Consider the following 26,983-nt stretch of genomic DNA (forward strand, 5'->3'; position numbering starts at 1 on the left):
AGAAATAGGTGAAATATATTTTAATAACTTATTTAATCTAAAATACCCAAAATATTATCGTTTCAACATGTGGCACATTTCAAGGGACCACATGTGGCTAGCACCTATCATATCAGAGAGCACAATTCTAGATCAAATTAACTCTTCTTATCACAAGTAAAGCTTTACAGATATGGTTACCTTCTCTGAGGTTTTTAACCTTGTTGCATACCCATTTGGTCCATTTTCCAGTCACTTTGAACTCCTTTCAAGACATGAGCTCTCAAGAGAGTTTAATGGGATCCAACTACAGGGTACTTAACGAATGGAATAACAAGATTTTCCAGATGTCATTGAGCAGGAAGAGAGAGCAAATAGGTAGAGAGATGCAAAATTCAACAGACCCAGAGATCACAGCTTGGATACTGAGAGCTATGGTGAAAGAGGGACAAAAGAGAGATAGCAAGCAAAGGAAAAAGAAAAAAGAAAGAAAGAAAAATATTAAACTAATAATTTGTACCAATTTTTTTTTATACCTAAGATGCTTTGGGGGTCAGACAATTAGAAACGACCTGAAGAACCTCACAGAGAGGCAGGCAAAGCCAGAGGCTGTCTCACCATGTGCATTTCATAACCAACCTTGTAAGGCAAGTAGCAAAGTCCACTTAAAAAATTATAAGCTGAAGGATTTCTACTTCTAGTAAGGATGGAGCAACTGGTATCAGACTTGCCCTTTTACCATAAATAATTAAAAGTTTGGGAAAAAAAATATATAAATGATTTGCAAAGACTGAACAATGGGTAGTACAAGACTGTAATAAATGGAAAAAAAAGGAAAACAAATGAGGTGAGACCTTCAATCACTGGACCCCAGCACAAGGAGGGAGATTCCTATTAGAGCAAGGCAGGCTCATTTTGCTGAGGAGATAGAGAGCAGAGGCTAAAGTAGTTAGAATTTGCAGAGCAAAGTACTGGAGAGCAGGAAGCTATGAAGATGGAGAGTTTTCAGAAATTGGCACGGGTGTCCGCTTGCATCTCTGGATAAATACTAAGCTGTGTTTGCAAAGAGTAAGATCTATGAGGCTGATTAATAAAACAACTGTTAGGGAAAGACCAAATATCTAAGGGAATTTATAATCTGAACAACTCCTGGAGTAATTAATAGTGCATAAGGAAAATCACAGTCAACACAATAACAGATAATTAAGCCAATTACATTTTTTTTGTTTATACGATGACTAGAACTTTGTCTAGAGAGTACTGAACACGTAGCTGAAAAGCAAATACTTCAGATGAGGCAGTAATTTGGATAACCGAAGTTATATTAAATATAGTTTAAAGTGAAATTCCATTTTCTCTTAAATATCCTTTCCTGGATAAGCAGTTATATAAAGTATTTCTTAAATGTATGAGAAAATTGTGTGAGTCATAAAAATTACTGGAAATAACATCCTACTTTTTATGGGTGATATCATTCCCTAGTCATTGCCATGTCATGACAAATACTTTCCTCAATTAAACATTACAGGAAGGGCAAAGATATCTTGCAAAGCTCTCTGAGTTGAGAATGCTACTAGAATAGCCACTTCTTAAGTGTTTACACACCATAAATTCTCTTACGAAATCAGACTCGATTACACATTAAAGACAATTTTTTTCCTAGTTAGTATCCTGATCAGGATATACCAATGGGATAGATTACTGTCAATTGGATCAGAATCACATTGAGAGACAAATTACAGTCATGAAGGAAAGTTTGTACCTTATGATTCATTTTTTAGTTTCCAAGAGCTGTTCTGAATAGTTAGATCATAGATAAATGTGTGAAAAAATTTACAAAAAAGACTGATTCCTTTAGATGAGTCTAACTCATTAGTGGATAATCAGAATCAGCTCAATGTTTATAACAAATATAATTTCTCCAACAGTTTTCCTAGCTTTCCCTAATCTAGTAGAATCCTCACAGAATACTGGAAGTTTTCAGAATAATATTTGAACTTCTTTTGCATAAAGAAAAAGAAGTACATAATATCAACTATTTAGCAAGATTGACAAAACATAATACTTTCCCAGGAAAATCTCTTTATACACATAATGGTTTTACAGTCCCCAGACTCAGTCTCCATCTGCAGAGTGTAGGAGAGAATTCTTTTTACATATGATATCTCTTTCCCTTTATTTGTTAGAAATCTGGATTCCTGCTACTCAAAGTGTGGTCCATGGGCCAGCAGGGTCAGCGTCACCTGGGAGCTAATTAGTTAGGAATGCAAAAGCCACCTGAATCCGCTGAGTCGGAATCTGCATTTTAACAGGGTCTGCAGGAGATTTTGTGGCGCATTGAAATTTGAGAAACACGAATCTGGATGGCCCCAATTTGGCTCATTCCAAAACCTGACATACTTTAAAAGGGAGAAGGTGAGGTTACTAAATTGCCAACGAAAGAATAAGAGCTGATCACCCTTGGAAACTGGGGTCAAGGAGCTTATCCATTTAGAGATGTTGGGAACTGCATCTATCAATACAAATATAGCAAATGAACCCCCTGAATGAGGTCTTTAAAGCACCTGACCTGGGGTAAAATTTATATGGGAAACACATGCTCTGCCAACTCCAAGATTAGCATCAGTAAAAAAAGAACATCGGGCTTCCCTGGTGGCGCAGTGGTTGAGAGTCCGCCTGCCGATGCAGAGGACACGGGTTCGTGCCCCGGTCCGGGAAGATCCCACATGCCGCGGAGCGGCTGGGCCCGTGAGCCATGGCTGCTGAGCCTGCGTGTCTGGAGCCTGTGCTCCGCAATGGGAGAGGCCACAACAGTGAGAGGCCCGCGTACCGCAAAAAAAAAAAAAAAAAAAAAGAACATCATGCTTACCACCTACCCCTGGACACTGGATTTCTAATCACATGGTCCAGGACTGAAAACACTTGGAAACCACTCTCACAGGCTAACATGTAACTATTTGAAGTTCCCTCTTAAATGCATTGCGTTCTTAACCCAGAGCTGCAGGATGGACAGGCTGTGATTTGCCTGGTGGCCCCATCTGTTCTCCTTTCAGCTTCCCCAGGAGCTGGGAGCCCAGGGGTCTCCAGTGATGTGAACCTCAGAAGACAAGTGCCCACTTTTGGAGAGTAAAATTTCTTCAGAATGTGCCGAAATGAGTCGATAATAAAATATTGTATGCAGTGGGAACCTCTGGCACCTTGATTTGCCAAGATAATCTGACAATAACATCTACAAAGGAACAAGGGGATTTAGGTCCACTTGAGGGAAGATATGAAAACATTCCAAATATTCCTTAGCCATGATATTTTTCTTTATTCTTATAAAGAAAATAAAAGTACATCTAATTCTTAAGGCATCAATAGTTGTCATGGGTCATTATCTTGCCCCTCTACTGTGAAAAGAAAGCTAAATTTAATGATGAGTCATTTTAAGATCTTGCTATTAGAAAGTAACCTAGGAAATTGCTTTAAAAACTAATAATGAATTAGTTACTTAATCCCATGAAATTCAAGTCTAAGAAGGTTTTCATACCTCTTCCTGCTCAGTTCAGCTTTTCATTTGTTTCTTGAGTTTCCCTATAGCACAACCAATTTGATATTTTGGATGATTTATATCAATTTGTTAAAACTGAAACTAATAACGGATGAAATTCAGTTTAGAGACCAAATTAATTAATTAAATTGCTTTAGATATATTTATATCTTTTAAGCAGAACTTATTGCAAATGAGGTCAAGCTGGCTTCTGAATGAAGTTTAAAAATCATTGTCATTCACAGTAGTTTTCTGTTGAATTAAGGGGAGAATGTGTATAGATGATCACACTTATACAAATGCTTTGGAACAAACTCCTGAGAGTGGAGCCTGTGGAACCTGGTAACAGGTCAGGTTTTTTTCATTTGTTTGTTTTTTTGACATGGCACATTTTGTAATTAGAAGTGTTTGTGATTTTCCTCTTGACCATGTGAAAAAAAGGGGAAATGCCTTGGGAGACTACTTTGCAGTGTTACCTGGTCCACAGTTATCTGCCCAACACCCACAAAAGATGCATGTCAGCTCCCACCACCACTCTGTGGGACCCAAGTTTATGTCTTTAGTGTACTTTCGCTCCTGTCAACACAGTCGTATTTATTTCTTTCACCTGAAAAGTGCACGAACTCTCTAGAGAAGTAGTAAATTATTCAGGAAACAAGTGTCTTCTCTTTGAACACATTTTGGGGAATAACATAATATCACTTCTATCTTATACATTCTCATGCACAGGGTTAATCTAATGGCAACAAACAATGGGACAGAAAGAATTTAAACATTACAATCCTATATATGTAGTCTCATATATTTTAATATTGAATTCGCCAGAAGTTTACTCTGAGTGAGAAACTGAATTTTGAGAATTTTACTGTAATATAGGCATAGATATTTTATTTTTTAATGTATAAAACGTAGTATCATGGGCTGTAAGCAGGCTAACTATTGCAGTGCTATATGCAAGATTCTTCCACTAGAGGGCCCCTCAACTAAATATATATATTGAAGGGAAGTGAAAAAAGGTTTTTTGGGTTTTTTCATGATTAAAAGATTAAAAAACAATCAAAAGACTTTTTAATCTCTGCCATTAATGTATATCAGTGGAAAGTTATTTCAAATGAAAACATACAGCTATTCAACCAGAGCTATATAAGGTGGCAAGTCTATGATTAGAGGAGAATGTCATAAACAAAATAAAAAATAAAATCCTACTGTGTTAGCGCTGGATGGAAACCTTAAAAATAATTAATTTAGAAATACCCTAACCTCATTCCAAATACTATTCTTAGTAAAGGAAGAAATCTTAGAAATAATTTTTAACATATTCAATTTCACCAAAATTGGAGACACCAAGGCTCAAAGAGGGGAAGTCATTTGCCCAGGGCCAGAGCACCAGTTACTGCACAGCCTGGACAAGACTCCAAGCCCCGGTCAGTTCCATGCTTTCCCCACTATTCTCTAATGTAACAGTATTCTCCACCTCTATCAACATCCCTATCTATCTATCTATCTGGAATAAATCCTTCTGATTCTCAAGTACTGGGAAAAGTCCCTGAAGCCCCCGACTTTGGGGCTGAGCGAGAGGTAATACTGCAGTTTTCATCACTAGAGGTGGAACTGTGCCCCTCCTGCCACACACCTATGGCCTTAAATTATGTCCCAGGCTTCCCTTCAGGTGTTGCTGTGGTTATTTCTGATTATATAAATTCATCGATTTTAATTTCTACTGTCTTATTTTAATTTATCTATTGGTTTTTAGTAGTTGCTCTAGGGAGACATATATCTTTAATTTTTCACAGTCTACTTAGAGTTAATATTGTACCACTTCACATAAACGTTAACAACTTTGCAAGTGCTTAGGTCCATTTTCCACCCTTCACTGTCCTTTATGCTATAGTTGTCATATCTATTACATGTATATAACATGACTCATCCCACAGGACGATATTAAAATCAAGTAACAGATTAAAAAAATTATGAGTGGAAAGATGATGTTTATTTGCCCACATATTTACCATTTCCTGTGTGTTTCATTCCAAGTTTCTGGCTTTGGAATAGCTTGTAGTTCGGTGGACATGCATTCGCTTTGTTTTCTTTGATCTGAAAATGGCTTCCTTTCACTTCATTCTTGTTTTTAAAATACATTGTTTTATTTTGCAACTGCTTTCCCATATGATTTTCTCTCCCATATGATTTTATCCCCATTTTGTGACAAGCTATTGAGGACAGGGTACTAAGCGACTTACTCAAGACAACATAGCCAGGAGGTAGAGTAAATCAGGACTTAAATCCAGATCCTCTGACTTGAAATTCCACAATCTTTCTATTACGTCAGTTATTTATAAGCAGGAACATGAAGGGATGAAATTGCGGTAACTCAGAAAAGTAGTTAATGTGTGGATTAGGGATGACAGGAAGAGGAATAAAAGGCCTCCTAACGAGAGAGACTTCAGACTACTGAGGAAAGTACTCTGGATGCAGACGGAAGAGTCCTCTAGGTTAAAAAAAAATTCAATGTAAAGAGACTATTCTTGCCTAAAATTATGGCGTACAGTAAGATTCAGGCTACAAAAGAATGGTTGTTGAGAGCAGAGGACTTTCACATTGTAAAGGACTTTCCCAGGAAACTTCCATTTCTGTTAGCTCTCAAGTTAACCCAAATTGAGAAATAGCAATTAGGAACAGAAACAGCAATAGAATGAGGAACAGAAGTATGGTTATTAAGCCCTAGTCAAGATAGACGGGACAGAAGGCTTATATTTTAAGGATTGGTATTATGTCTTTGAAAACGGAAAAACAAACTTTTCTGCAATCAGAATACCAGCAGGAATCATCCCAAACCAGATTTACCAATGGAGCTTAAATTTCAGGGCCCCCTTCAAGTGCATGGGTTCTTTGAGCTGTTTTCAAAATCTTTTTTTAAAAATTAAGGTATAATTGACATATAACATCTTATTGGTTTCAGATGTACAACGTAATGATTCACTATTTGTGTATATTGCAAAATGATCACCACAATAAGTCCAGTTAACATCCATTCCCACACATAGTTACAATTCTTTTTTCTTGTGATGAAAACTTTTAAGATCTACTCTCTAAGCAACTTTCAAATATGCAATATACGGCTATAACTATAATCACCAGGCTGTACATTACATCCCATGAACTATTTATTTTATAACTGGAAGTTTGTACCTTTTGACCTCCTTAACCCATATCACTTGTCCCCAGCCCCACCCTCACCTCTGGCAACCACCAATCTGGTCTCTGTATCTACAAGCTTGGGGTTTTTTGTTGTTGCTTTGTTTTGTTTTGTTTTGTTTTTAGATTCTGCATGTAAGTGAGATCATACAGTATTTGTCTTTCTCTGTCTGACGTACTTCACTTAGCATAATGCCCTCAAGGTCCATCTATGTTATTGCAAATGGCAAGATTTCATTCTTTTTTACGGCTGAGTATTCCACTTGTTGCATTTTGTGTGTGTGTTTGTGTATGTGCATGCCTCCTTGTGTATATATATATGTATGTATATATCACATCTTTATTCACTCATCCATCGATGGACAGTTAGGTTGCTTCCATATCTTGGTTATTGTAAATAATGCTGCTATAAACATAGGGACGCATGTATCCTTTTGAGTTAGTGTTTTTGTTTTCTTCTCACTTCATTCTTGAAGGATATTTTGCTGGATATAGATATATGGCTGGATGGCTTTTTTCCTTTAGCACTTTAAAGACATTCTATTTTCTTCTGGCCTTTAGATTCCTGATGAGAAGTGAGCAGCTATTTAAATCATGTGTAATATGTTGTTTTTCCCTGGCTGCTCTCAAGAGTTTATCTTCAGTTTTCAGCATTTTGATTATATTGTGCCCAGGTGCGGTTTTCTTTGCATTTTTCCTTCCTGGAGTTTGCTAAGCTTGCTGAATCTGTAAATGTACATCTTTCAACAAATTTGGAAATTTTTTTTCTAATATTTGTTCTGTACCACCTGTCTCTTTTCTTCTGGGACTCAAATTATAATAAGTACGTCAGACTTTTTGATATTGTTCCACAGGCCCTTGAGGCTCTATTCTTTATTTTTTTTTCAATCTTTTTCTCTGTTCTTAAGATTGGATAATTTCTACTGATCTATGTTCAAGTTCTTCTATCATTATCAATCTTCTATGAAGCCCATCTGTGGAATTTTTAATTCATATATTTTATGTTTTCACGTTGGAATTTCCAATTGATTCTTTTTTATAGTTTTTATTTCTCTTTTGAGGTTTTCCTCTGTGTTCATTCCTTATGACAGTTTCCTTTATACCATTGAACATATTAACATAACCAGGGAAATGCAAATTAAGATCACAATAAGATACCACTATACCTATTAGATTGGCTAAAATTTAAGACTGACAATACTAAGCATTGACAAGAATATGGAGAAACTGGAAAATACAATGCTAGTAGGTATGTAATAAGCTATAACCACTTAGGAAAAAATATTTCTGGGTTTCTTAAAGTTAAACATACACTTACCAAATGACCCAGTCATTCTATTCCTAGGTATTTACCCAAGAAAAATGAAAACGTGTCCACATGAAGACTTACATATGAAAGCTCATAGCATCTTTCTTCCCAATAGCCAAACCAGGGAAAACCCAATGTCCATCAACAGATAAATGGGTTAACAAAATATGACATGTCCATGCAGTGGAATAATACTCATCAATATAAAGGAGTGGCCTACTGATACTTGCAAGAACATGGATGAATCTCAAAATCATCACGCTGAGTGAAAGAAGCCAGAAACAAAAGACTATGTACTGCCTGACTCCATTTCTTTAAAATTCTAGAAAATATAAGTGAATCGTTTTTGCACACATGAAAAAATTAGTGGTTGCTTGGAGCCAGGCTAGAGGACTGTAAAGGGGCAAGAAGGAACTTGGGGGGCGGGGTATATCTTCATTATGGTGGTGGTTTACCGGCTTATGTAATTGTCAGAACTCATCAAATCGTACATTTTAAATGAGTGCAGTTTATTTTAAATAACAAAATTTATAACAAAGTTGATTAAAAAATAGCCCTATGAGGAAATGCTACTAAAATCCTCATTTCATAGAAAAAAGCAACTAATGAAAGGATATATTTATTACATGGAAGAAGAAAAATAATACCAATGTAATACATTAATTAAAATTAAATTACATAAATGACTTGGGCTTACTGATTCTAAAGATCTCCAAACATACAATTTCACTATTTGAAGCTATCTAGACTTTAAAATTTAACATTTTAAAAATTAAGAGCTTATGTAGAACAAAGTGCACATACATTAAGTGAACCACTTGATTAATTTTTATGCTTGTACACACCCATGTAACCATCACTCAAATCAAGATATGGAATATTCCAGCACCCAGAAGACTTCCTCAGGACCCCTTCGAGTCAGAAATTACTCCCAATGAATGACCAATGGATGACCAATGAATGATGACCTATATCACCTTTGCTTATTAGTTTTGTCTGTTTTTGAGCTTCGTATAAGTGGAATCACATGGTATGTATTCTTTTGTGTCTGACAGTTTTCACACAATATTATGTCTGTGAGAATAATTCATGTTGTTGAATGTATCAGTAGTTCCTTCTTTCTTAACATTGTGTGTTATTTCACTGCATGAACATACCACAATTTATTTAGCCACTTTATTATTGGCAGACAATGAGTTGTCTCTGGTTTTCGGCTATTACAGTATGCTATGAGTATTTGGAAACACATATCTTTGGCAAGAATAAACCATAATTTCTGGTGGAAAAGTAGAATTATAGCATCATAAATAAAAAAGCATTGTAAGTTTAACTTTATTTTGATTAGATAAAATAAATAGGCATTAAATAAGAAAATAATAAGTAATCTTGAAGTTTGCTTTTGTTATCGTTAGAGGAGCAGATGTTAATATCTTCCCCAGAGGAGGATTCCAGAATGGCTCCTCATGGAAAATGATGTGGAAAGCATTCGAGAATGGGCTTCAAGTTTATCCAGAATGTTATTTGAGGACCTCTGTCTGCCAAATGGTACTTGATGAGTTAAAATTAAGTTTGTTTCCACATCTTGGCTATTGTGAATTGTTGCAATGAACATGAGAATGCTAATATCTTTTTGAGTTCTTGATTTCAATTCTTTCAGATAATTACCCAGAAATGGAATCGCTGGATTGCACGGTAGTTCTATTTTGAAATTTTTGAGGAACCTCCATATAGTTTTCCATAGCAGCTTCACCATTTTGCATTCCCACTAACATTGTACAAGGGTTCCAAATTCTCCATATCCTCAGTAACACTTGTTGTCTTTTGTTCTTTTGATAATAGCCAATCTGATAAGTGTGAGGTGATATCCTATTGTGATTTTGATTTGTATTTCCCTGATGATTTGTGACACTGAGCATTTTTCATGCACTTATTGGCCATTTTTATGTCTTCTTTGGAGAAAGGGCTATTCAAGTCCTTAGCCCATTTTTAAAGTGAGTTATTAGTTTTCATGATATTGAGTTGTGTCCATTGTCAGAAGAATGGATAAAGAAGATGTAGCATATACACGTAATGGAATATTATTTAGCCTCTAAAAAGAAGGAAATTCTGTAATACGTGACAATGTGGATGAAACTTGAGGACGGAGCTAAATGAAATAAAGTTGCAGAAGGACAAATACTGCATGATTCCACTTATATGAGGTATTGAAACTAGTTAAACCCATAGAAACAGAGGGTGGAATGGTGGTTGCCAGTTGCTGGAAAAGGGAAATGGAGAGTTACTAATCAAAAGGCATAGAATTTCAGTTAAGCAAAATGAATAAGCTCTAGACATCTGCTGTATAACATTGTACCTAGAGTCAACAATACGGTATTGTGCACTTAAAAATTTGTTAAGAGGGTAGATCTCATGTTAAGTGTTCTTCACACACACACACACACACACACACACACACACACACACACACATTGTAGTAGGTATTTCTTTTGCCTCTATCCTCCCTCCCAGAAGCTCACATCCAAACATCGAAACAAATGTGTCAACAATTGACTTCAACATCAGCAGCAATAATGCTCTTTTCTAAGCAAGGAAATGTCTTATCCCTGGCATTTCTCAGGTCAGCATACTTTCAGACTCTTTTATTTCCCACTCATTGCTGGTAGCCAGGACCATTAATTCAGAGGGAGAAGTAATACTGGTTTTTGATTTTCTTGGTTGAGGCTTTAAACTGAGGGCATAATGGTCCCATCTTGGTTAGAAGTCTTTCCTTTTCATGTGTGAATTTTTCCCTCTCTGGCAGCAGCTGGGGATATCCTGGATTCAAGTGCACTTATAAACGAAACAATGTGCAGATTTCTTTCAAGATTCTAAAGGTACTTTATAAATACAGATTTTGAAGAAAAAATATTTAGCATATCCAAACGTTTACCCATTTAGTAATTTGAAAGCATAGGATTTTAGCACTTTACAAAAGCTTTCATAAGACATCTCCTTCAACACAGTATCTGTGTTTATCTGCCATTGCACCCAACAGCAGCATCTACAAACAAGTCCAAAAAATTGTTGACTCTAGCTTTCAAAGAATGGAAAAATAACTGAAATAATTCAATTTAAAAATGTGGTAAAACACGCATCACATAAAATGTACCATCTTAACCATTCTGAAGTGTAGAGTTCAGGCATTAAATACATTCACATTGCTGTGCTGTCACCGGCACCATCCATCTCCCGAACTCTTTTCACTTTGCTAAACTGAAACTCTGTGCCTGTGAAAGAATAACTCCATACGCTCCCCTCCCCATGGTCCCTGGCAACTGCCATTCTACTTTCTGTGTCTATGAGGTTGACTACTCTGGGTACCTCATTTAAGTGGAATCATACAGCATTTGTCCTTTGGTAACTGATTTATTTCACTTAGAACCGTGTTCTCAAGTTTCATCCATGTTGCAACTTGTGTTAGATTTTCCTTCCTTTTCAGCGCCAAGTAATATTCCATTATATGTATGTACCACGTTTTGCTTATTCATTCATCCATGGATGGTCAGTTGGGTTGTTTCCACCTTTTGACTATTCTGAACATTGCTGCTATGAACACGGGTGTACAGATATCTGTTCAAGGGCTTGCTTTCAATTTCTTTGGGTCTATATCCAGAAGTGGAATTGCTGGATCATATGGTAATTCTATTTAATAATTCAATTTTTAAAAACTTTAAAACATTTGTAATAATATTGTATGAGTCCTATTATATTAAGGGCACAAACAGGAAAACCTATCATATGGTTATAAAGTCAGAGAGGTGGCTACCTCTGAGCAGGGGAGGCTGACTGGACAGGGCCAGCAGAGACCTCTCCAGGGTGATGGAAATGTTTTACATCTTGATCGGGGTAGAGGTTACACAGTATACATAAGAATGCATCAAGCCATACATTTAAGCCATATCGTACATTTTACTTTATGTAAATTATACCTAAACAAACTCTCAAAGATATTTAACAGTGATATTTTTAAGCTGATATGGCACAGAAAACTCAGAGCCACGATATATTTAATTTTAATATAGATAGATAGGTATGAAATAAGTTTTACATATTTAAAAAAGCATTTGTAATATCTAAGTAGGACAAATTTTCCCAGTTCACCAGGCAGTTTCAGGAGGTTCCATATATCATGCTAGAATATAAATGCCCTTTTATGGATAAATGTTTTCTTTTGCCTGTAATTCCATGGATAAAGAACAAAAAAAGAGCAAAGTTTCCAAGGATATGTTTCCTATGTTAACCATTGAAAATTTATATCATTAACAATTGAGGGAAGGTCATAAGTGTATACATTAAATTTATCTTTACATCTGAGTAATCAATGCTTAAATGAGTCACTATTTCAATGCAGTTCATTTTTATTCCACAATTCTGAGTATATATATATATATATATATACTTATGGTTGAAAAGAACTTTGTTACCACAGAGCCTGTTAGGGAAGGCTGCCAAACAAACATTAAAAGGTACCTGCCCTCGTATTTTTTCTATGAACAGCTTGTCTAACCCACAGTAAATTCAGAAACAGAAAATTAAAGATAATTCTTCACTGCTAACCCAACCAAATAATTCCGTCATTCTAGAAAAATGGGTGTATTTTGACTTAGAATAATGTATGCCTGGCTAATTTACCTCTCGACAATAATGCAGAAGAAAAGGTGACCTAAATGAAGGAGCTGTGGTTAAAGCATAAAGGAAGAATGAGTTACAGACCACCAATAAAATTATGAGAGAGTAAGCTGAGATTCAATTTGGAAAATTCCATCAGGGAAAAAAATAGTCAGAAAAGATCTTCTGGTGAGGAGAACTGGAGACTTATGTGTACAGCATCTGCCTGGCCTACCGGCTCCTATGCACCCTGTGAGGCCAGCAGCAGAGCTTCCCGAGAGTCAGTGCCTTTGCGTCCTGAATATGTGTCCCTAAAAATGATGACTCCGTGCCCAGATAACACAGCAGGTACAGAAAAAAGAAAGCAAGATAAATAAAAGGGCAGAGAACTTTGTGTATAATGAATGATCAAGAAGTTTGGTGAGTGACCTGCTTGTAACGACACACACAGAGAGAAGAACTAGTTCTGACAAAATCAGATTAGTTATGGATAGAGGAAGAGTGAATTATCTTGTACAATAGGCCTAGTCACACCAGCTGCCTGTAAAATCTTGCACAGGGATTTTAATGAGCTCTCATTATCTCAGAACTGGGTTAAAACATCAGAGAACAGAGACTTCTAAGAATCAGAGTCCTAATTCTTCACGGCATCTGGTCATGCGAACATCAAGCTAACCTTTCTGTCACAGCCAGAGCCTGCGCTTGTCACAAAGGTGAGCTCTGCACAGCTTCTCCAGTTGGCTACTTAGAAAACATACCATCGAATCCCTAATAACAACAGCCTTTGCTATTTATAACTGTGTTCAAAGCTTATTTACTAATCACAGCGTTTGAATTGCACGTTCACCTATCTCCCATTCCATAAATCCATGGGAATAAAGCAGAGAGAAGGGGCGTGGGAGAGGGAGAGGGACTTACTTTAGTTCTTAAATAGCTTTAAAAATTAACATTGAATTGTCACAAAATAATACTTGTAAAATATGTGTATGGCAAAAAGAATCATGATAAAGTGACTGTTAATCCTTTGCTCAAAACCTCCCAATAGTGTCACGTCTCCCTCAGAGGAAAACCAAAATCTTCCTTGAGATCCACTCCCACCTGGCCCCTCCCACCTGGCCTCCTACTCACCTTTCCCCCACTTGGCTCCAGCCACCTGACTTCTTGCTATTCCTGGAGGGCTGACTTCTCCCATCTCAGGCCTCAGTCCTTCCTCTGCCTGCAGCTCTCCAGCTGAGCCACACGTCCTCAGGGCTTCACCCCAATGCCACCTCCACAGCCAGTGTTCCCTGGCCACCCTATATACAATTTCAACTCACCCCAGTCAGCACTTCCTCATCTCCTTCTGTGCTTCATTTGTAAAATTCTTAGCATCTATCACTAAATAACATATACTGTTTATTAATCATGTTTGTTGTCTATCTCTAAGCACCAGAAGTTAGCTCCAAAAAACAGAGTGTCTGTTCTGTTCACTGTCATTTCCCCTGACACACTGAGAGCTCTGAATAAGTATTTGTTGAGCGCGTACATGAGGAAGCACCCTGTATCCAGCACCCAACTGAAGGAATAGGACAAATCCCCTGCATGACCCTCCTCCATTCCATCCTTTCCTCCTCGATCAGAGGTGGCCATGAATCTTGTTTATCACTCCCCTGCTTTTTAAAAAAATACTGTGTGTGTCTGAAACACAATATGTGTTTATATGCCTACAAATATACTGTTTAGTTTTGCACATCTTTGACTTTCTATAAATGCAATCATTACGTATGCATTCTTCTGCGATTTGGTTTTTTCATTCAACAGTGTGTCTTTGAAGTTCATCCATGTTACGTGTAGCTTTGGTTCAGTTTTTGCCACTGTATAGTATTATACTGTATGATTATACCACCATTAATTTATCCATTTTTCTGTTTATTGATATTTGGATTGTATTTGGTTTTAGTGTTACAAAAATTGTGAACATTCTTTTATTTATTTATGTATTTTTGCCTGTGTTGGGTCTTCGTTTTTGTGCGAGGTCTTTCTCCAGTTGCGACGAGCGGGGCCACTCTTCATCGCGGTGCGTGGGCCGCTCACGGTCGCGGCCTCTCCCGTTGCAGAGCACAGGCTCCAGACGCGCAGGCTCAGTAGTTGTGGCTCACGGGCCCAGCCGCTCCGCGGCATGTGGGATCTTCCCAGACCAGGGCTCGAATCCGTGTCCCCTGCATCAGCAGGCAGATTCTTAACCACTGCGCCACCAGGGAAGCCCCTCTGTGGACATCCTTATACATGACCTTGCGATTGTGTGCTTCCAGATCTGGGGCTGGACTTGAAAGTTTGTAGGGTCTTCTGTTCTTAGTCTTTATTGGATAGTGTCAAATTATTTCCAAAGAGATTGTTCCAACTTACATTTCCATCAGCACTGCTCTGGTTGCTCCACATTCTCACAATAACTGGATATTATCAGACTTTCCTAGTTTTGCCAATCTGTTGGCAGTAAAACCACCTCGTGGTTTCAGTCAGTGTTTCCTTGATTATCAATGCTATTAAGTGTCTTTTCTTTGGCTCTTTGGGTTTTTTCCTCTGTAAGTGCCTCTTGACCATTTTTTATTTGGTTATTTTTTTCTATTGTATTTGTAAGCATTCCTTACATATTCTGGATAAAAATATCTTGTTTGTTAAGAATGTTGCACTATATCCTTCTGATTGTGGGATTGTGGGATTTTTACTTTCTTTATGTTTTCTTTTTGTGAACAGAAGTTCTTAATTTTAGTGTAATTAAATATATATTATTTTCTTTGTCAGGTATCCTTTTTAACTCAGAAGTTAGATATCTGATACTGTCTTCTAATTGTTTTATAGTTCTTCCTTTTATATTTGTCTTAATCCACCTGGAATAGATTTTTTAGAATGTATAGTATGATGTAGGGGGGTCCAACTTCATGTGTATGACCAATTGTCCAAGCACTATTTGTTGAAAAGTCCAATCTTCCCACTGGCCTGCAGATGCCAGTTTCACAATGTATCATTTCCATATTTGTTCGGGTCTTTGTCTTTTGTTCCATTGATCTGTCTACCCTTTTACTCAACATTTATTCTTTTAATTTAATTTTTATTTTATTGTGGTAAGAACACTTTATATGAGATCTACCCTTTTAACTTTTTTTTTTTTTTTTTTGCGGTACGCGGGCCTCTCACTGTGCGGCCTCTCCCGCTGCGGAGCACAGGCTCCGGACGCGCAGGCTCAGCAGCCATGGCTCACGGGCCCAGCCTCTCCGCGGCATGTGGGATCTTCCCGGACCGGGGCACGAACCCATGTCCCCTGCATCGGCAGGCGGACTCTCAACCACTGCGCCACCAGGGAAGACTCATATCTTTAACTGCATAATACAGATGGTTATCTACAGGCAAAATGTTATACAATAGATCTTTTGAACTTATTCACCTTGCATAACTGAAACTTTATACCTGTTAATTAACAACACCTCATTTAAAAAACACTTTAGAAAGCTACTTCCTTAACATAACAATAATACTTCTCAGGAACCAATGCTTAATGATGAAAGACTAGAAGCATTTTCATTTACACCGGATGCTCATTATTTATTATAATTTAAGTTGTTCTGAAGGTGTTAAATAATGCAGCAATTCAGTAACAAGTAATACACAGCTGGGAAGGAGGGGGCAATATTCTCTTGTTTCCAGATGCTATCACTATATTTATGAAAAAACCATTGAAAACAATAAGAGAATTCTGTAAAGTGGTCAGTTATAAACATTATATGCAAAATTCAACAGATTCCTTTCTGTGGAAACAATTTATATCACAAAAGAGAGTCTACTCACAAAAACAATAAGAGACTAAATATCTAGGAATCCCAAGAGTAACTAACAGCAAATACCTATTGAGGGTGAGGGATTTTTTATGCTATCACTTAATCCTCAAAGTAAACTGTGGTTATGTGTTATTACTATACTCATTTTGTAACTGAAAGACCTGAGCTGCGGAAGGGTTTAATAGCTTCCCAAAATCATTCATAGACCACAGCAGAGTCAGGATTTGAACCAAAGTTCATGATTTTAACCACTAGGCAAGAGTGCCACTCTACCTTTTACAAAGAAAATCATAGGACTCTACTAAGGGATCAGAAAAATGCCCAATTCAGTGGACACATGTGAAGAGGATGGCTGCATGTAATGAAGGATGTCAGTTCTTATCAGATTATATTTGAATTAATGCAAACCCAATAAAATCCTGACAGAACTTTTTTTTTTTTATTTTTTTTTATTTTTATTTATTTATTTTTTTTAAACATCTTTATTGGAGCATAATTGCTTTACAATGGTATGTTAGTTTCAGCTTCACAACAAAGTGAATCAGTTATATATATACATATGTTCCCATATCTCTTCCCGCTTGCGTCACCCTCCCTCCCACCCTCCCTATCCCACCCCTCCAGGCGGTCACACCTAGGGGTGAAACAGGAATAAAGACACAGACTTACTAGAGAATGGACTTGAGGCTATGGGGAGGGGGAAGGGTAAACGGTGACAAAGCAATAAAGAGGCATGGACATGTATACACTACCAAACGTAAGGTAGATAGCTAGTGGGAAGCAGCCGCATAGCACAGGGAGATCAGCTCGGTGCTGTGAGAACTTTTTTTAACGTAACAACTTTATTGATTTATAATTATTCATATCAGGATTTTTTTCTTAATTTGCCAAATGATTCTAAGTTCTAGAAGTCTAAACATGGAAATTCTGACAAGAGGGTAACTTGTCTAAGCTGATACTAAAATATACGATAAAGCCATATTTATTAGAATAATGAGGTACTGGGGTAGAAATAGACCAGGGCCCCCAAGCTGGAGCAACTTTGCCCCTCAAAGACATTTGGCAATATCTGGTGACATTTTTGATTGTTACAACTCAGGGATGGGGTGCTACTGGCATTGGGTGGATAGAGGTCAGGGACGCTGCTAAAAATCCTACAGTACCCAGGAGAGCACCTCACTCCCACCCCAGCCAGTAATTTGGCCCCAAATAAAGAATAATCTGGCCCCCAAATGTCAATAGTGCCAAGGCAGAGAAACTAAAATAGACAAGTGAATAGAACAGAGTAGAGAAAGTAGCATTAGACCTCAGCATCTATAGAAATATAATCTAATATAAAGGTGTCATTAAACCAGTGGAACATTATGATTAATTAATGAACCATTTGAAAAAAAAATTAAAGTCAATCCTAACCTCATTTCTTACACCAAATCTGACAGTGCATAAAGGTTAAAAACATCTCCACAGAATAAAAACAAAGACAAAATAAAAACCACAACCTGGGGAAAATAAGTGCAATATATAGGTCAGACAAAAAATTAATATCCCTGATATACAAAGAGTTTTTATAAACTGATAAGGAGAAGACAAACCACACAGATAAAATAGGCAAAGCACATAAACAGGATGTTCAGAAATTAAAAATATGTATAAATATAATAATGAACAGTGAAAATTACATATAAAAAACAAAATATATAAAATGTAATAATGAAGTATAATAATGAGAGATGCAAATTACAATGAGATATCATTTTGACAAGCAAAAAACCAAAAGCCCGCAATGACTGAAGACACAGACTTTTGAGTCAAATCTGGAACAAATCCTGCAGAGCCCTCTCTTACTGGCAGTAATAAGTATTACTAGCAATGTAAGCCTTCTATCCTCCAGTCTTGGGAAAGCTACAAAGGGCATCCACTGCGATTATGGTTACGTAGTGAATAGTCTAAATTTATGTGGCCCAAATGCTGGATTAACAGCGTTCTTTTTAGACGGACCTTATTTGACTGTATAAATCTATGCAAATTCATTTTTTCTGGTGCACATTTACTGGAGGCCGTGTCAGGAAATTTATTAGCTGCAATGATTTATTCAGGTCTCTAGAGTGCCATTTATTCCCCAGTAGAAGAGTAGTTCAGAATATTCCAGTACTTCATTATTCAATGATTTCCCCCTAAAATCCATTCAAATTCAAGTTAAAAAAAAATCTCCTGTGGCGCTGCAAACATCCTTAATGGTTTGGGCCACAGCGTTATGAATATTTCTGAAGAAATGATATTTGTCCATATCCCCAGTATCTTGAATGGAGCTATTCTATATGAGAGAGAAAAAAATTCCCTCTCCATTTGCTGTCCCTAAATTAAAATTCATGATTTGGTAGAGCACTTGAATACAACCCTTGTTTCTTATCATGTCTGTGGGAATTGTGATTCCCAGGCAGCCTGACGTCAAGTGAAACCCAAAATCTCAGTGCAGGAAACACCCCAAAAACCCAAATACCCAGTGCTGCCCGGGTCCTCAGACACCATTTCCGTGGGGCTGAAGTTGCCCAGTGGGCCAGTAACAGAGGGCCGTCAAACAGCACAGGTGGGCTGCGTGGACTTGCCACAAAAACCTGTCCTCCAGTCACACGTCACATCTTGAGACAGCCCAACCATGAGCACCCTTGCTCAGCTCAGGTCCCCAACAGTCACAGCTGCTGGCAGGAGGAAAGGCAGTTCTCATGAATCTGCTCTCCTTTCTGAGCACAAGGATGTCACTAAGGCCCGTGGGTTCGATGAGAGAATGACTCAGAAACCAAAGCATTTAGAAGAGAAAAGAAGACGTTTACTTGCAGAGAAGTTGCAAGGAAGTCATGCTTCAGGAAGATCAACTCATTAAATAAAACACCCAACAGGAATGTAAGAAAAAAACATAAGATTACCAAAGTCACCAGGCTGATATTAGTCTGTTAATAGCGAACCTATTCACAAAAACTGGACACATCTTTAGCCAACAGCTCTGCAAAAGTTAAGGATAAAGTTATTCTATTATGGAGTTAACTTACAGAAATGCTCAAAATCTTCCACTTGTTCCCCAACTTTCTTGAAATGAATGAATTCCAAAGTCCTTACCACATCCTATAAGGCTGGTCTCTCTTCTCCCTGACGTTATGTCCTCTCCTTCCTCCCTTGTGCTCTGACCAAACTGTACCCTGTGCTGTTTTTCAAACACACAGGCTCTTACCTGAGGCAAATATTTGTCGAATAAATTCGTGAGCATGAGTTTGAAAGTATGAGAAACAAGGACTTGCAGAAAGATCACCAGTTGTTCCCGTGGCTTCCCACGTGGCTTCTAGAGAGGTGGCAGTGACTGGATTTCGAGAATGATGCTCATCAGAGCAGCGGAATTCCACAAAGGGCCTGGGGATACAGGCCTGACAGCCTTTAACCTCTCCTCTCTCCTCGGTTCTTCTCAAGAAGAGGCATCGTCTCCTGCTTCCCTCACACCTGGCGGCACTGGGGAGCCGCCCTCACCAGCGATCCTCGCTGCTACACTAGCGTTACGTGGGTATCTGTACAGTAATTCCCTCCTGGGCATGAAATCTTGCCCTTCAGTGCTCTTCTGCAGCCCAGCCCCACTGTGCTATTTTTTCTCAACCTCTTTTAAAGTATTCTCTGTCTGCTTAGCAGGCTATTAAGGTGTCTGAATATGCCTATGCATGTAGGACTTCTTGGGGACAGGGGGTGGGTAGAGGGAAGAGGCCTTCTTTCACAATATCTCAAACTTCATTGGCAGGTATATAAAGCTTGGTTACATCCTAGAGCTCCCAAATGGTAATCACAAGACTTGTCACAAGCCACTACTCAGTAAAAGGGATCAAAAAAGGAAAGAGCTAAAATTTGTCAGAACCAGTGAAGATAGCCTGGTTGTTGTGAGCTGTGATAAAAAAGAGGGGGGAAGAAACCCACCAAGCTAATAATTTGTGCTGAAATTTTTCTTTTGTTCCCTAATTAAGATATAGGCTTGTGATCAACCTTTGTTTCTCAACCTTGGCTGCACATTGGAATCATTTGAAGATCTTTAAAGAAAATACTGATGCCTGGGACACACCTCAGGGATGCTGATGTAAATTGGGCTACAGAGTGGTCTAGATGTTGGGATTTTCAAAGCTCTTCCTGAGATTCTGGTGTGTGCTTTAATATGACCAGTTAAAATGATATGGAATGATATGGTATAATCAGTTATAATGATGATGGCCCAATGCTTAATTCAACCAGCTACCTATACTAACAAGTACAATTGGCAAATATCTTTGAGATCACACATAAGTATAGGCACAAGTTGAGTCACTGTGCTGTAGATACCAGTTGGTGTGTTTTACAGAGAATGAAGAATAGCTGAGAATCCAGCATTCTAAACACCTTAAAGGAGGATATTAAGGAGCTTTCTTCTTTTTTCTTAAAACTATGCCTATTTGGCTGCAGGAATAGAGGTGCAGGAAGTGGAGGGGAAAATTATCAAGTGACAGTAAATATTAAAATCTTGGAGATCAAGTAGTTTTTCACCACAGTTTGCTCTTCTTAGAAATTCCAAAATTTTATCATCAGCATTAAAACATGTATTTTATTCAAGAAGTGAGAGGTTCAGGCTCTCAGTTCTTGAATAAAAATGAATGAATATATTGCTGAGGTACCTCACTTGAAATTGTGGAGTAGATATCATTGGGGCATTGAAAATGTGTATTGAAAATGCTTTTGATCTCCTTCACGTAAACACACTTCCCCTCGGAATTTAAGCTCACTTCTCTGCACACAGCATGCTAAACACACGTTCCGTGGCCATAACACGATCATATTCAAAATGTCACCACTTTTTTCAACACAGTGTCAGGATCAGAAGGCGTTTTGTTGACCCGCTGTTCTTTGCAAAGCCAGGCGTGCGTTAACTGGACTTCTGGTGCCTCCCGGTTGTGTAGTCACAGCCTTTTTGCTGTCTGTACTGATCCCAGTATGCCTTTTCCAATTTTTCTTATGGCTCACTAACCTGTCGTTTACTCTGTGGAAGTCCTTCCCCCTGCAGCATGGACTTTCAGCAGGAGGAGGAAAAGTCATCAAACAGCTCCCCTCGCACGGCTTTACATGTCTGGTTTTCTACAGCTATGTGCCTAGGGTACACACAGTGATAGCAATTCCAGGGGGTGGTATGCGGTTCGTACCGATGGGGTTCGGGACATGCTGCCCCGAAAGAGGACACCTTGGCATATTGAACATTTTAAACGGAAGGAGTTTTAGAAATGGCATGTACAGGGAGGACTTTCTGCCCTTCCCTGGAGCACCCTATGTGAGAGGTGCCCTCCCTCTACCCAGAGGAAGGGACGCAGGGAGGAATGTGAATGAACAGGCCTTGATAATTTCCCCCAGTTTATTACACTTAGCTCATCCTCTTTGCCCCATCACATCTCCCCATGACTTTCCACTCCTCATCAAACCTAGCATAAAACCACTCAAGCTTAACTGTTTCTTCAAGTCCTCATTTCCTTACGAAGGCTCCTGTGTCACATAAACCTTATATTAACTAAATTTGTATGCTTTTCTCTTGTTAACGTCTTTTATTACAGGGTTCCCAGTCAACGATGTAAAGGGTAGAGGAAAAATATATTTTTCCTCCTCTATAATGCTATGAAAGTCCAACAATTTCATCTGATAAAGGAATTTCACCAATAGCTTATTCTGTGCTCTCTCAAAAGTGTCTGTCTCTGACCTTGAACCTGGTTTTGTAAACTCCTCTGTGATTCTGTGACTTGTACCTGTTTTTGCTACAAGGAACGTGAGCTTGAAAAATGCCTTTGTGTTCTTGATCTCATCCGCTATTAATAAACCTCATACTGGAAGGTATGACGTTTTGCTTGTTTTAAAAAATACTCAATATACTTAACAAAGAGGTCACTATGTTCTGCTTAAAAATGAAAGGAGAGTGTCAAAAACTTTACGCTACTTTTGGAGAAATATTTGTATACTGGAGCCCTGAAGGAAAATGGAAGATGTTTTGCCATTCAGCTAGTTCCTCTCATCCTTCCAGATTCATTTGACTCAGAGCTGGTTTTGTGTTTGTTATATTATTCCGTACTATGGTATTTGCTACTATTTTCATCTCTGATTTTCCATCTCAATGAATAACTTTTGAGCCATTGATCCTTTTTCGTAAAATTGGGGCTATATCAAACACAAGAGTAACAACAACTTAGGCAAATTAACAAGTTCAGTTGACAAATAAACCCACAAATGATGTGGGAATCTGAGAACTGCTCTTGTTAAGTAGAATGTTGCTGAGGCTGAAGGACTTGTTGGATCCTTACAGTACGTGCTGCAGTTGTTAAGAAGGGAACCAGATTTCTGTGGAAATCATAGCAAGTGTTACATTCCATATTTATCAAAGGCATGTGAACACAATTGTTTCATCTCTTTATTCCTCTGAAACTGCCAAACCACATGCTCGCCCCTTGACAGATCTCCCCTGTGAAGTGTGGAACAGAAAACTCCACAGGGATAGGACTGTGTCTGTATTTTGCCCAGCCGGGTACCTGGACATGGTCAACTCTGTACGTAGCTGTTGAAGGAGTTAATACATCCACCATCATCAGCCTCAATAGGTGAAGTGTTCTGGATTTCTCCCACTTTACCATCTTCTACTCTCAGAACCCTATGCATGTTAAGAAATGTAAAAAGATTATACTTTTCTGCCTGCTCAAAGGGCACAAGGGATAAGAGTCACACCTTGAGCCCAGGATGACAAATTTTGATTTGTGTATCAACAATAAGTAACTGGTAGTGACTGCCTGGATTATTGGAGTGAGAAGGATTCTGAGGTCACATCTGATTTCAGTGGGAAAAAGGACGGTGATCAGTTAGTAGTGGGACTGTGGGTTGGGAGTGAAAATTGGCATCACATTTTCCATTCCCATCTTTAGTTAGTTATTTTGCAGTAAAAAGCTGAACACTTTAAGTGCCGGTGGTGGAATTTAAGGTGCCAGCAATGAGGCAGAGGAGTGATTGAGAACATCAGCCATTTGACGGATTCTCCAAAAATCCCAAGGCTTCACCTGCCTACAGTCTGCTCCATGCAGGATACTAGGTGAGGCTTTGGGGACAATAAGTGACACAAATCAAGAGTTCCCATACCTGACCGGATATCAGAAATTCCTATGGAACTTTATTATATCAACTCCTCAACGGAGACCTATTGGCTCGTACACTCAGGGGCAGTATCTAGGATTCAGTATCTAAAAAAACATCCTGTGATGACTCGGATTCACACGCGAGTTTGGGAGACAGTGATAAAATCTACTCGGGAGAACCAAAACCTGAATCCTTCCCAGCAGAATGCCGAGAAAGTTGTTTGTCAAAGCTGCTGCTTAAGGATTCTACACAGCAATGAAAGACAGTATCTTCCTAGACTCTGATGTCCTGATATCTGGTTGTCTCTTTCTGTGATGTTAGCAGTCATGGGATAATCATTGCTTAGCTCCTTCTAGGGTTTAAAAATAATGATATTCTACTTATATCATTCCTTTTTTATATTTTAGCTGGAATATTACTATAAAGAGAAATTTGCCTCTTTACTATTACTTGCCTCTTTTGTAAGTATTTAATTACCCTGAGTTACAGTTCATATAGAAAAGGCAGGATAAATGATCAATTTCCCATTTATTTGTCAATTTTCAAAGTAATGAGTTTAATATCCTTCAAAGGTGATTAATAAAATTTTGTTTTTATTTAAATTATAAGTTGGAACTCATGGATAAAATATACTTAAATTCTTTCAGTCCTTTGCCATATAACTACTGTTTATTGATGCTTGTTTTGTTCTATCTGCAACCAGTAGGAGCTTCTAAGGAGTTGTTGGCTTCTCAGTCTTTTTGACATGATCCTACTAACACTTGATAGTTTCCCTGCTTTTGGGTCTGAAAAAATGTTCTAGCTTTCTCTTTTATGTGGAACCAGCCATTGCTCCAAGGAGCCTTGGTTCTTTTTAACAGGAAATAGCATTTAGTGGCCACAATCTGAACGCTAGGGGTGTTCATCACTACTGGGTTGTCATTGTTTCTTTTTTTTTAATTATTTTTATTTAGTTATTTATTTTTGGCTGCGTTGGGTCTTCGCTGCTGCATGTGGGCTTTCTCTAGTTGCGGCGAGCGGGGGCTACTCTTCCTTGTGGTGCGCAGGCTTCTCATTGCAGTGGCTTCTCTTGTTACAGAGCACGGGGTCTAGGCATGCAGACCTCAGTAGTCGTGGCACGTGGGCTCAGTAGTTGTGGCTCATGGGCTCTTGAGCACAGGCTCAGTAGTTGTGGTGCACGGGCTTAGTTGCTCCACGGCATGTGGGCTCTTCCCAGACCAGGGATCGAACCTGTGTCCCCTGCATTGGCAGGCATATTCTTAACCACTGCACCACCAGGGAAGCCCTGTTTCTTGGCCTTTAAGAAACTGGCTTTAAAAAAAGCTTTTTTAAAGAAGATAAAATAGATTATGAGTTCACACTGGAACTTCCAATTCAAATTCAGTATTATAAGATTTTACATTAGCTCATTAATTTTGCACCTGTACCTTTTTTCTCCCCTGCCAAAACTATCGGTTCTCAATGACACCAACTAATTCACCATCTGCAGTTTTACTTAGTGACTCTAGAGCCAGACTGTATGGATATGAATCTTGTCTCTGTCATTGACCTGCTGCATGGTCTTTGGCCAGTCACTTAAGCTCTCTGTGCCTCAGGTGTCTCATATGTATATAAAACCTACCTCATAGGGTTGTTGTGAAAACTGAATCAGAAAATGTGCAAAGCCCTTGGAATTATAGCTGGCATACTGTGTATGTTCAATGGATTTTAGTTATAAAATCTGCTGACTTCTTCCTGACTTCGATTTTTGTATGAGGTCATGTAAACCTGTTTAATCTTCTTCAAATTTATTTTACTTCTACTAACTAAACCTAATAATATTCCCTCTTACAGTGTAACCGATCTGATCAATATTACCCACTCAACAAATAACCCAGTAATTTACTTGCTAAATGACTATATTGCCAAGCTTAAGTTTAATACTATTGAAAAGAAGTGACAAGTGATTCATATTTCACTTTCAACATTATATTCAAAGATTCTGCACTACATATAAACCAATTATATTTTTATTTATAAAATAAATTATATATACCACAATTCTGTCTCCAACCATGCAAATTTATACATAGAATTTCAGATAAAACTGTTTTCAGGTTAATCCAGTTTGTAAGAAAAGTTTTTCTAAAATACACTATTCTAGTTAGTCATACAACAACATATTTTGATTGCATTGGGTACTAGGATAAGGACTTTAAAGTAATTATGATTAAAATGTTCAAGAAAGTAGATGAAGAGATGGAGTATTTCACTAGAAAACTGTAATTTATAAAGAGGAAGCAAGTAGAAAAATGTAGAACAAAAATGCAATAACTGAAATTAAGAGTTCAGTAGATAGGTTTAATAGCAGGTCAGAAACAATAGAAGATTAGTATACAGGAATATAGGTCAGTAAAAAGGTCAGATTAAAGGACAGAGAGAATACAGCTGATACATATAGAAAAGCACATAAACAAAATACGGGACACAAAGACAAAGCTTGATACATTTGTGCTTGACGTCCCAGAAAGAGAGAGAAATATAATGAGTCAGAAGGCAATATTTGAAAAGGTACTGGCTGAGAATCTTTTAAAATTGATGAAAACCACAGAAGACTCCAAACAACCAAAGTGATCTTAAGAAAGAAGAGCATAGTTGGAGGAATTACACTTCCTGATTTCAAATTGTATTACAAAACTGTACTAATCAAAACAGTATGGTACTGGCATAAAAACAAACATATAGGCCAATGGAACAGAATAGAGAGCCTATAAATAAACCCAATCATATATGGTCAACTAGTTTTGACAAGGTGCCAAGAAAACACAATGGGGAAAGGAAGTCTCTTCAATAAATGGTGTTGGGAAGACTGGATAACCACCTGCAAAAGAATGAAATTGGATCCTTATCTTACAGAATACACAAAAATCAACTCAAAATGGATTAAAGACTTAAACATAAGATTGACAAAGACTGAAATTATAAAACTCTTGTAAGAAAAACTAGGTAATAAGCTCCTTCACATTGACCTTGGCAATGATTTTTTTGAATATGACACCACAAGCTCAGGCAACAAAAGCAAAGGTAAACAAGTTGGACTATATCAAACTAAAAAAACTTCTGCACAGCAAAGGAAACAATCAACAACATGAAATACAACGTACAAGTTGGGAAAAATATTAGCAAACCGTATATTTGATAAGGGGTTAATATTCAAAGTATATAAGAAACTCATACAACTCAATAGTGAAAAAACAATCTGATTTTAAAATGGTCAAAGGTGGCTTCCCTGGTGGCGCAGTGGTTAAGAATCCGCCTGCCAATGCAGGGGATACGGGTTCAATCCCTGGTCTGAGAAGATCCCACATGCCA

General features: G+C 37.9%; 1 protein-coding gene across 1 annotated transcript in view; it reads right to left on the reverse strand.

Annotated features, from left to right (window-relative positions):
• The window catches only part of LOC115843396 (pancreatic triacylglycerol lipase), a 36,979-nt gene extending 23,108 nt beyond the window's left edge, over nt 1–13,871 (reverse strand). Inside the window, exon 1 of the mRNA XM_030839340.2 lies at nt 13,791–13,871. The gene's annotated coding sequence lies outside the window, so the exon portion shown is untranslated. The remainder of the gene's footprint in view (nt 1–13,790) is intronic.
• Nucleotides 13,872–26,983: the final 13,112 nt, after the last annotated feature.

Source organism: Globicephala melas, chromosome 16 (genome assembly GCF_963455315.2).
Source record: "Globicephala melas chromosome 16, mGloMel1.2, whole genome shotgun sequence".
NCBI lineage: Eukaryota > Metazoa > Chordata > Mammalia > Artiodactyla > Delphinidae > Globicephala > Globicephala melas.